Consider the following 11,774-nt stretch of genomic DNA (forward strand, 5'->3'; position numbering starts at 1 on the left):
ACAAAATGAGACAGAAAAAGTGGCATAAAACACGTCCTAGAAAGTCGGAGAAAGTTATACATGTAAACAAACTATACGGTGAGTTCAAGGACCGCCAATATAAGTAGGACAAAACGGCGCTCGCCAAATACTCGAATCAGTGAAGCATGATTAATATAAACAGTGTGATTTATAACAATTAGGGAGGTTTGTGTCATGTTTGTCCTCCTACAGAAACCATACTAAAACAAAAAAATTGTTTTTTTCCCCCTCATCTTTTTCCATTCTTCATACAGTTTTGAAAAATCTCCAGAGAGCCACTAGGGCGGCGCTAAAGAGCCGCATTGGCTCTAGAGCCGCGGGTTGCCGACCCCCGGGTTAGTAGGTTGTGAGGGCCCCCCTTTCCACTATAGCTAGAATGATGAAAAAATATATATCTAGCACTAGATGGGAGTAGAGAGTTACAACCTCACTTCAGAATGCAAAACACACACACACACACACACACACACAGACACACACCATGTACATGTATATATATATATATATATATGTATATATATATATATACTGTGTATATGTACATAATTTATCTATTTTTTTAACTTATTTTTTTTGTATACATGTTACAGGTTATATGTCTTTTATTATTGAATGTATCAAATGTGATGCATATTTTGTCCCGTATCCATAGTGACATGTCGCACTACACACACACACACACACACACACACACACACACACACACACACACACACACACACACACACACACACACACACACACACACACACACACACACACACAAGCTTAAAAATCACGTAGGCATCTTCAGAATGGATCTGACTATCATTTAAAAAGGTTTCCCTTTAGGGGACCTGTTTTTTTTTTTGTCCACATACCGTCAGAGGTCCCCTAAAGGTGACTGTGTAAACAGAGCCATGTCCCCATTAAGTAAGCATTGCCAGAACACACACACACACACACACACACACACACACACACACACACACACACACACACACACACACACACACACATCTTGTTGTTCCTTTGCACTGCTGGTTTACGGTGGTGGTGCAACCTACCATGCTGCACCTCCCCCCTGCTATAGGTACCTCCTGAGAGCTGAGTGGTGTGTGTGTGTGTGTGTGTGTGTGTGTGTGTGTGTGTGTGTGTGTGTGTGTGTGTGTGTGTGTGTGTGTGTGTGTGTGTGTGTGTGTGGGATGGGAATAGTTGCAGTCGGTGTGCCGCACTGAGGTTATAAAAACCGGGAGGGAGGTGCGGAGAACTGCTTCTGGTCCTGTCTCCTGTGTTTATTTATCATGCGGACATTTCCTTTTACAATATACTCGATCCAGGGGTGTCCAAGCTGGTGCCCCAGGGGGGAAATGTTCCCGCTCATTTTTCATGTGAGCAATCATTCAGTGGAGCACATGTCAGACTGTGAGCACACCTGCAGCACACCTGTCCCAGACCTGACTAAATACCAAGTTACTGTTCTTATTATTAGAATCAAATGACAGCAGTCATTTCCATGATATTATTTTCTAATATAAGTGTTTTGGCCCACTTGCAATAACAATTTTTCATGAGCTGGGTACTAGTATTGTATTTCTGGGTGGGGGTCCTGGTTTAGGAATCATTTGTACCCCTTTCATTGCATTTAGTTCCCATTAAAACATTCACATGTTGCACAATGAGATGTAAGCATAGGATCATGTGTACATTCCTGTAACTTTCTGTCTGTAAAATATATATTTGTATTAGTATTTATTTAATATAATAACAGCATTTCATGATTACTATTTATAAATTAGGATTCTTAATAAATGACAGTACACATTTGATTGGTAAATCATATTTTAACGACCTGGAACTACACATTATGTGTGGTGTTGGAGTTGTCCGACTTTTTGTGTGTCCGTAAACGCAAAGTTTGGTTGCGCCACCTTGCTGTGTCGCTGTTGATTCTCTGCATTGAATGAAAAGAGAAAGTACAAATGAGTGCTGCAGAGAACCAAAAAAAAATTGTGGACAAAACTGGACTGGACAGTAGGGCAGTTTTTTGGATTTTTTCAAACGGACCGTAGCCCTTCGCCGCGCTCATCTTGTCTTTTCAACCCCCGTCCGTTCCCTATTCGGATGTACGGAAACAACTGGTAGGAACTAAATAAATAAAATAAAAAATAAATAAAATGAACAACAAAATATGACAAATGTGCTTCTTTAAAATAGTAGTTTTGTCCAATAATATTTACTGCATAAAATCAATTAATTTCATTATGAATAATAGACACAAATAAATGTTACACAGACTTTCTGGCTGTAAACCTGCACAAATGTGTTCTTCTCAGTTGCACTATTTTGTTACACTTTATTCGGCATTTCTGACATATTCCTTATTTATGCACCTTCTTTTAAAGATGCTCTTGTTAAGTGATAATTATGATTTTTGTCTTTTGTTGACATTGTTCTCTGTGGTTTTGTTGACATTGTTGTCCGTGGTTTTGTTGACATTGTTCTCCGTGGTTTTGTTGACATTGTTCTCCGTGGTTTTGTTGACATTGTTCTCCGTGGTTTTGTTGACATTGTTCTCTGTGGTTTTGTTGACATTGTTGTCCGTGGTTTTGTTGACATTGTTCTCCGTGGTTTTGTTGACATTGTTCTCCGTGGTTTTGTTCACATTGTTGTCCGTGGTTTTGTTGACATTGTTCTCCGTGGTTTGTTGACATTGTTGTCCGTGGTTTTGTTGACATTGTTCTCCGTGGTTTTGTTGACATTGTTCTCCGTGGTTTTGTTGACATTGTTCTCCGTGGTTTTGTTGACATTGTTCTCTGTGGTTTTGTTGACATTGTTCACCGTGGTTTTGTTGACATTGTTCTCCGTGGTTTGTTGACATTGTTGTCCGTGGTTTGTTGACATTGTTCTCTGTGGTTTGTTGACATTGTTCTCCGTGGTTTGTTGACATTGTTCTCCGTGGTTTGTTGACATTGTTCTCCGTGGTTTTGTTGACATTGTTCACCGTGGTTTTGTTGACATTGTTCTCCGTGGTTTTGACATTGTTCTCCGTGGTTTTGTTGACATTGTTCTCCGTGGTTTTGTTGACATTGTTCTCTGTGGTTTTGTTGAAATTGTTCTCCGTGGTTTGTTGACATTGTTCTCCGTGGTTTTGTTGACATTGTTCACCGTGGTTTTGTTGACATTGTTCTCCGTGGTTTTGACATTGTTCTCCGTGGTTTTGTTGACATTGTTCTCCGTGGTTTTGTTGACATTGTTCTCCGTGGTTTGTTGACATTGTTCTCTGTGGTTTTGTTGACATTGTTCTCCGTGGTTTGTTGACATTGTTCTCCGTGGTTTTGTTGACATTGTTCTCCGTGGTTTTGTTGACATTGTTTTCCGTGGTTTTGTTGACGTTGTTCTCCGTGGTTTTGTTGACGTTGTTCTCCGTGGTTTGTTGACATTGTTCTCCGTGGTTTTGTTGACATTGTTCTCCGTGGTTTGTTGACATTGTTCTCCGTGGTTTGTTGACATTGTTCTCCGTGGTTTTGTTGACATTGTTGTCCGTGGTTTGTTGACATTGTTCTCCGTGGTTTTGTTGACATTGTTCTCCGTGGTTTTGTTGACATTGTTCTCCGTGGTTTTGTTGACATTGTTTTCCGTGGTTTTGTTGACGTTGTTCTCCGTGGTTTTGTTGACGTTGTTCTCCGTGGTTTGTTGACATTGTTCTCCGTGGTTTTGTTGACATTGTTCTCCGTGGTTTGTTGACATTGTTCTCCGTGGTTTGTTGACATTGTTCTCTGTGGTTTTGTTGACATTGTTCTCCGTGGTTTTGTTGACATTGTTGTCCGTGGTTTGTTGACATTGTTCTCCGTGGTTTTGTTGACATTGTTGTCCGTGGTTTGTTGACATTGTTCTCCGTGGTTTTGTTGACATTGTTCTCCGTGGTTTTGTTGACATTGTTCTCTGTGGTTTTGTTGACATTGTTCTCCGTGGTTTTGTTGACATTGTTCTCCGTGGTTTGTTGACATTGTTCTCCGTGGTTTTGTTGACATTGTTCTCCGTGGTTTTGTTGACATTGTTGTCCGTGGTTTTGTTGACATTGTTCTCCGTGGTTTTGTTGACATTGTTCTCCGTGGTTTTGTTGACATTGTTCTCCGTGGTTTTGTTGACATTGTTCTCCGTGGTTTTGTTGACATTGTTCTCCGTGGTTTTGTTGACATTGTTCTCCGTGGTTTGTTGACATTGTTCTCCGTGGTTTTGTTGACATTGTTTTCCGTGGTTTTGTTGACGTTGTTCTCCGTGGTTTTGTTGACGTTGTTCTCCGTGGTTTGTTGACATTGTTCTCCGTGGTTTTGTTGACATTGTTCTCCGTGGTTTGTTGACATTGTTCTCCGTGGTTTGTTGACATTGTTCTCCGTGGTTTTGTTGACATTGTTGTCCGTGGTTTGTTGACATTGTTCTCCGTGGTTTTGTTGACATTGTTCTCCGTGGTTTTGTTGACATTGTTCTCCGTGGTTTTGTTGACATTGTTTTCCGTGGTTTTGTTGACGTTGTTCTCCGTGGTTTGTTGACATTGTTCTCCGTGGTTTTGTTGACATTGTTCTCCGTGGTTTGTTGACATTGTTCTCCGTGGTTTGTTGACATTGTTCTCTGTGGTTTTGTTGACATTGTTCTCCGTGGTTTTGTTGACATTGTTGTCCGTGGTTTGTTGACATTGTTCTCCGTGGTTTTGTTGACATTGTTGTCCGTGGTTTGTTGACATTGTTCTCCGTGGTTTTGTTGACATTGTTCTCCGTGGTTTTGTTGACATTGTTCTCTGTGGTTTTGTTGACATTGTTCTCCGTGGTTTTGTTGACATTGTTCTCCGTGGTTTGTTGACATTGTTCTCCGTGGTTTTGTTGACATTGTTCTCCGTGGTTTTGTTGACATTGTTCTCCGTGGTTTTGTTGACATTGTTCTCCGTGGTTTTGTTGACATTGTTCTCCGTGGTTTTGTTGACATTGTTCTCCGTGGTTTTGTTGACATTGTTCTCCGTGGTTTTGTTGACATTGTTCTCCGTGGTTTTGTTGACATGTACTTTCCTTTCTGCCGTGATATCTGAGTGGATTATAATCCGAGTAAGGTTACAATTGAAATACAAATGTTAACATATCATTTATTTTCCATAGGTCAGAAAACAATCTCAATTACTGACATTGAGCAACATAAAAAAGGTGTATAGCGATACAGTTTTCAGCCCTATATGGTGTAGTATATTCCCCCAGTGAGATCAGCAGGTAAATGTGAGTGTTAGGTAGGGTTAAACGATATTGCTGTTGCGTGCGAGCGTCACTCGCATCTGGCGAGGTCACGCCCCCTCTAACTAAGCCCTCTTTTAGTGCTGCGTCCATTGCCCTTGTAACCAGGGCTGCCTCCTAGCGTCAGCACACATGCGAGCGGGTGTGCTTTAATAGGTTGTGACTCACCATAGCGGCGGTGGCGTCACGATCTCAGAATAGCACCGGCTCGTCCAGCGCCAAGGGTCGGCGTCACTCGCCGTGTATCTGCGAGGGAAGGGTGAGGACTTCCTCTCCGGCACAATGACTTGTAGTAGTGCTCTCTCTGTGTGCGTGCGTATGTGTGTGTGTGTGTGTGTGTGTGTGTGTGTGTGTGTGTGTGTTCTTGTATTTCAACCCTTCTTGAGACATAAAGAAAGAAAAGTATCTTCCATATGAGGAGGTGTGAACAAGTGATGACATAAATCAATAACATTGCATCTAATAGACAATGTCTCATTAGCACCCCTGCTGGTGACATCCATCAAAATGAGGGTGGTCCCAAAAAGGAGGGATTTTTCAAATTGACTGTGTTGTCGCTTTTAAAAGTGCTCCCCCCTCTGGTCAACATATGAAATAACAAGTGCGTGTAAGAAATTGAAATGCGCCCCCTTCTGCCAAAATAAAGTTGGTAGAGTGGCCGTGCCAGCAATCGGAAGGTTGCTGGTTACTGGGGTTCAATCCCCACCTTCTACCCTCCTAGTCACGTCCGTTGTGTCCTTGGGCAAGACACTTCACCCTTGCTCCTGATGGGTGCTGGTTAGCGCCTTGCATGGCAGCTCCCGCCATCAGTGTGTGAATGTGTGTGTGAATGGGTGAATGTGGAAATAGTGTCAAAGCGCTTTGAGTACCTTGAAGGTAGAAAAGCGCTATACAAGTATAACCCATTTATCATTTATTATTTATTTGTTGCCTTATTTGTATTTGACCACTACTGTTTTCTGTTTATTTGTTACTGACTGTGGCAGGACACCTCTGCCTCTGTTTCACTTTATGTTGCTGGGAAATAATATGGTTGTAGTAGTAGGCTAAAGTTAAATTATTTAGTATGCACTAATTAAAGGGGCAGAGCTTTAAGAGACATTTTAGCTTTTATATTTTATAAGATATATTTTTTGTAAGAACCACAATTAATAAATATATTTCAGTGAATAACTTATTGTTCAAATCTGTATATAAATATGTACATAAAGTGTTGTAATTATATTGTAAAATGGATGGATGGATGGACGTTTAAAACAAAACTGTTATTATTAATTAGTAAGTATACATTTTTTTAGCCTTTTTTGAGAAAATCATATCATTGTAGTAAATTATGCAAATTACTCGATGATGTCATGGTGACCACGCCCATAGCCACGCCCCCACCGCCACAGGTATCTTGGCAGTTTATGGGAAACACTGCCATTTATCATTTATATGTATATAGAGACATACTGTAATAACGTGAAGTAAATAATGAAGATTAAAAACCAATTACAAACAAAAAATTAACTAAAAGCAATCTTTTTCTAACAATGTGTTGACTTTTTTCTTATAAAATTGGGAACAAGTTCTCATGTTCTTTCTGTTTCTGCAACATTGCATTATTTTTTCGTAAAATTGTAACTTTTTTAAGTAAAATTACTACTTTTTAATGCAAAATGGCGACATTTGTCCTATAAAATTCGGACTTTTATCACAATATTGCCAATGTTGTTGTTGTTCTTGTAAAACGATGACTTTTGTCATAATTTTGCCGAGTAAAATTCCAATGATTATTATAATATTGCCAACATTTTTAAAGTTTTCTTTTAAAATTGTGACTTTTATCGAGTAAAATTACGACTCTTTTCATAAAATTTCCAAAATGTTAAGCTTTTCTTACAAAATTGCAACTGTTAATGAGTAAAATTCCAACTTTTATCATAATATTGCGCAAATGTTCAGTTTATTACGACTTATTATGATACCGCCAAAATTAAAAGTTTTTCATGTGAAATTGTGACCTTTTCCTTGTGAAAGTCCAACACATTTTTCACAACAAGCTTTTTTATATTTGCATAGTATGTATATATTATTAATGTTGTAAATACACTTCTTTATATATCTAGAAAGGCTGGTCCTAAAGAGGGAGGATTTTTTTCTCAGGCCTCAAGATGGTAAGAAATACAAGAGTGTGTGTGTGTGTGTGTGTGTGTGTGTGTGTGTGTGTGTGTGTGTGTGTGTGTGTGTGTGTGTGTGTGTGTGTGTGTGTGTGTGTGTGTGTGTGTGTGTGTGTGTGTGTTCTTGTATTTCTAGCCTTCTTGAGACATGAAGAAGGAAAAGTATCTTCCATATGAGGAGGTGTGAACAAGTGATGACATAAATCATGGTTCCAATTAGGGATGTCCCGATACAACTTTTTCACTTCCGATACGATACTGATATTGTAGCCTTGAGTATTGGCCGATACCGATATCAATACGATACGATATTGGCACGAATCATACATATATTTATTCCTTATTTTGTTGTGTGGAATGTTAGAAAAGGCTTGATAAAGTGATGTTACTGTTACTGATGTTGTAGTGTTAAAACAGAAAACAATAGTCAGCAAGAGTAGGTATAGGAAAAACTGACCCATTTATTATTAACCAATTGGTTACATACATTTTAACTATGGATGTCCGATAATGGCTTTTTGCCGATATCCGATATTCCGATATTGTCCAACTCTTTAATTACCTATACGGATATCAACTGATAACGATACTGATGTATACAGTTGTGGAATTAACACATTATTATGCCTAATTTGGACAACCAGGTATGGTGAAGATAAGGTCCTTTTTTTTTTAAAATTAATAAAATAAAATAAGATAAATAAATTAAAAACATTTTCTGAATAAAAAAGAAAGTAAAACAATATAAAATCAGTTACATAGAAACTAGTAATGAATGAAAATTAGTAAAATTAACTGTTAAAGGTTAGTACTATTAGAGGAGCAGCAGCACGCACAATCATGTGTGCTTACGGACTGTATCCCTTGCAGACTGTATTGATATATATTGATACATAATGTAGGAAGCAGAATATTAATAACAGAAAGAAACAACCCTTTTGTGTGAATGAGTGTAAATGGGGGAGGGAGGTTTTTTGGGTTGGTGCACTAATTGTAAGTGTATCTTGTGTTTTTTATGTTGATTTAATTAAAAAAAATAATAATAAAAAAAATAAATAAATAAATAAATTTAAAAAACGATACCGATTATAATAAAAACCGATACCGATAATTTCCGATATTACATTTTAGAGCATTTATCGGCCGATAATATCGGCCGGCCGATATTATCGGACATCTCTAATTTTAACCTTCAACATAAGAGTATTACCTCAACAAATCCAATAAAAACTAAATGTTATATTTAAAGTGCAAAAAACCACTAATACCAACATTATTATACAATTGAATAGAATAAATAAAAAATAAATTAGAAGACCCTGAAAAATAACCTAAATAAATCCAATTTTAAAAAAAAAATGTTTAAAAGTGCAAATTCAAGTTCACTTCAGTTATTTTTTTAACTGTCAGCATATGTTGGAAACAACTGTGGGCAGGGACAAAAACAACACAATATTGTCCACTGTCCAACTGCTCTAAGCTAAGAGTTCTCAGCTCCAGTTTCACTGACTGACTGTGCCCAAAACAATGTAGTAATTACTCTTAGTCATCACTGAAGAATAGTGTAAACACAATAAACATATCACTCTAATAACAAGAGCATTTGCCTTCTCCACGTGTGCGGCAATACACTTTTTAAGCGTTTAAAGCCGACATTACTCACCACCGACAGGGGCTGGTCATCAAGCACAATAAACTGGGCTATCTTTTCTGTTATGGCCATTGCCTTTTTGCTGTCCCGTGGTAGTTTGTCACGTCTTGCAAAGCTTCCGGCCAGCGTGGGTTGCCTGAAGCGAGCCGGAGGTTTGTTGCTTCGCCTTGCTGCTCTCGCCAAAATCCTCATGTTCTTTTTTGCGGTGTTTTTTCAAATGTGCGATGAGGTTGCTTGTATTGAACCTTCCCGGTTCTGTCCCTCCACGGGACACTTGCGCCTGACAAATGTTGCATTTAGCGGCAACGTCTTTGTCCGAAGTTTACGTTAAAGTACTTCCACACAGCCGACATCACTACACGTTGCTGCAAGCACACGCGTTGTCGTTGTTGTGATCACGTGGGCTGTGCACGCTGGATCAGAGACGCTCTTCTTCCGCGGCCGGCACCAACGTTAATTAAGGGGCATTGCCGCCACCTACTGTGTTGGAGTGTGATCAAACCAGAGTCACCTATTATAGAAGTGCTGCAGGGGTAAATGGACAGCTTATATCGGAGCGCTTACCGTAATTTCCGGACTATAAGCCGCTACTTTTCCCCCTCGTTCTGGTCCCTGCGGCTTATACAAGGGTGCGGCTTATACAAGGGTGCGGCTTATTTACGGCCTGTTCTTCTCCGACACCGACGAAGACGATTTCGGTGGTTTTAGTACGCAGGAGGAAGACGATGACACAACGATTAAAGACTGACTTTTCATATATTGAAAACTGGTTATTTTGATAGCGTACAGGCGAGCACTTTGTATTACTTTGCAGCGTTGTATTATTTGTACTCTGCACGAATGCTGTTCGCCATGTCAAAGATGTGAAAGTTTGATTGAATGATTGAAAGATTTATTGTTAATAAATGGGACGCTTTGCGTTCCCAAACAGTCATCTCTGTCCCGACAATCCCCTCCGTGGTAGCAGGAACCCCTATATACCACGGTAATTACACATCAAAACCCTGCGGATTATAGTCGGGTGCGGCTTATATATGGAGCAATCTGTAATTTCCCCTAAATTTAGCTGGTGCGGCTTATAGTCCGGAAATTACGGTATATCTGAGTTTTTAGATTCAGTCCGATAAAATCCGATATTCACTTTTTTTGGCTAATATCGGACTGATTTCCGATATCAATATCGGATCGGGACATCCCTAGTCCCAATAACATTGCATCTAATAGACAATGTCTCATTTTCACCCCTGCTGGTGACATCTATCAAAATGAGGGTGGTCCCAAAAAGGAGGGATTTTTCAAATTGACTGTGTGTCGCTTTTAAAAGTGCTCATTACAGTTGTATTATTCCAGCCTCATTTAATCAGAATCACAATCAGATATACTTTAATAATCCCAGAGGGGAAATTAAGATTTTCAACACAATCCCATTTAAGAGCAGACAAACATTACAGGGAGACAAAACAGGATCAAACATTACAGGGAGACAGAACAGGATCAAACATTACAGGGAGACAGAACAGGATCAAACATTACAGGGAGACAAAACCGCATCAAACATTACAGGGAGACAGAACAGGATCAAACATTACAGGGAGACAGAACAGGATCAAACATTACAGGGAGACAGAACAGGATCAAACATTACAGGGAGACAGAACAGGATCACACATTACAGGGAGACAGAACAGGATCAAACATTACAGGGAGATAGAACAGGATCAAACATTACAGGGAGACAAAACAGGATCAAACATTACAGGGAGACAGAACAGGATCAAACATTACAGGGAGACAAAACAGGATCAAACATTACAGGGAGACAGAACAGGATCAAACATTACAGGGAGACAGAACAGGATCAAACATTACAGGGAGACAGAACAGGATCAAACATTACAGGGAGACAGAACAGGATCAAACATTACAGGGAGACAGAACAGGATGAAACATTACAGGGAGACAAAACAGGATCAAACATTACAGGGAGACAGAACAGGATCAAACATTACAGGGAGACAGAACAGGATCAAACATTACAGGGAGACAGAACAGGATCAAACATTACAGGGAGACCGAACAGGATCAAACATTACAGGGAGACAGAACAGGATCAAACATTACAGGGAGACAAAACAGGATCAAACATTACAGGGAGACAAAACAGGATCAAACATTACAGGGAGACAGAACAAGATCAAACATTACAGGAAGACAGAACAGGATCAAACATTACAGGGAGACAGAACAGGATCAAACATTACAGGGAGACAGAACATGATCAAACATTACAGGGAGACAGAACAGGATCAAACATTACAGGGAGACAGAACAGCATCACACATTACAGGGAGACAGAACAGGATCGCTGACGGGTCTGCCAACTTCCGGCGCCCCTTACAAAAAGGTATATATAAAATTCTGTCTAAGCCTGGGCCCCTGGAGAGGGGGTCCAGACTGAGGCCAAGGGAAAAAAACCTCATAGCTATAGCACACAGAAGCATGTGTGTAAGAGGGAAACATCAAAGAACACAAAGGACATTAAAAAGAGCAGAGGTGATGCAACCAGCCACTTCTACACACAGCCACAAAAGTAGAAGAAAAAAAAACCATATACACTGTGGTGACCTCTGTGGTGTTCCACGGGGAACATGGCCAGAGACAGGAGCGGACCCAACAAAGCAA

At 39.7% G+C, this 11,774-nt stretch overlaps 1 protein-coding gene across 4 annotated transcripts in view; it reads left to right on the plus strand.

The window, feature by feature from the left end:
- numb (NUMB endocytic adaptor protein) overlaps positions 1-11,774 on the plus strand; it is a 122,573-nt gene that overhangs the window by 82,846 nt on the left and 27,953 nt on the right. The window lies entirely within an intron of this gene.

This window comes from Entelurus aequoreus, linkage group LG23, assembly GCF_033978785.1.
Source record: "Entelurus aequoreus isolate RoL-2023_Sb linkage group LG23, RoL_Eaeq_v1.1, whole genome shotgun sequence".
NCBI classification, from domain to species: Eukaryota; Metazoa; Chordata; class Actinopteri; order Syngnathiformes; family Syngnathidae; genus Entelurus; species Entelurus aequoreus.